The sequence below is a fragment of the Monopterus albus genome, unplaced genomic scaffold (genome assembly GCF_001952655.1).
Source record: "Monopterus albus unplaced genomic scaffold, M_albus_1.0 scaffold347.1, whole genome shotgun sequence".
NCBI classification, from domain to species: Eukaryota; Metazoa; Chordata; class Actinopteri; order Synbranchiformes; family Synbranchidae; genus Monopterus; species Monopterus albus.
In genome coordinates, this window is record NW_018128227.1 from 442458 (window position 1) to 442931 (window position 474).

Below are 474 nucleotides of genomic sequence, written 5' to 3' on the forward strand. Positions count from 1 at the left end.
GAAAACTAGCTCCCTCTAGTGTGCAGAGCCAACCACTAGGAGGGGACATTACTGGCTCAAAGGATGATGACTCAGTGGATAGGGCAAGGGTGGATAGGTTGATTGCTCCCTGTCCTCAGGTATTTGTTAAGTTAGCAGGTGTGGAGGTGAAATGTCTGTTGGATACGGGTTCGATGGTGTCTACTGTGACAGAAAGTTTTTTCAAACAGCACTCTCAGGATAAACTTCAGCCCTGTCATTGGTTGCAGTTGAGGGCGGCAAATGGGCTGGATATCCCTTATCTTGGCTATTTGGAACTAGATGTAGAGGTGTTGGGCAAAGTCATTCCTAGAAAGGGTGTGCTGGTAGTTAAAGACCCGCCAGGCCCATCGGTTTGATCGGGGGTCCCAGGGATATTGGATATGAATATTATTCAGAGTTATGATGTTTAACCACAACTGTTTAACTAGCATGGGCCTGTTCTGTTTGACCTCC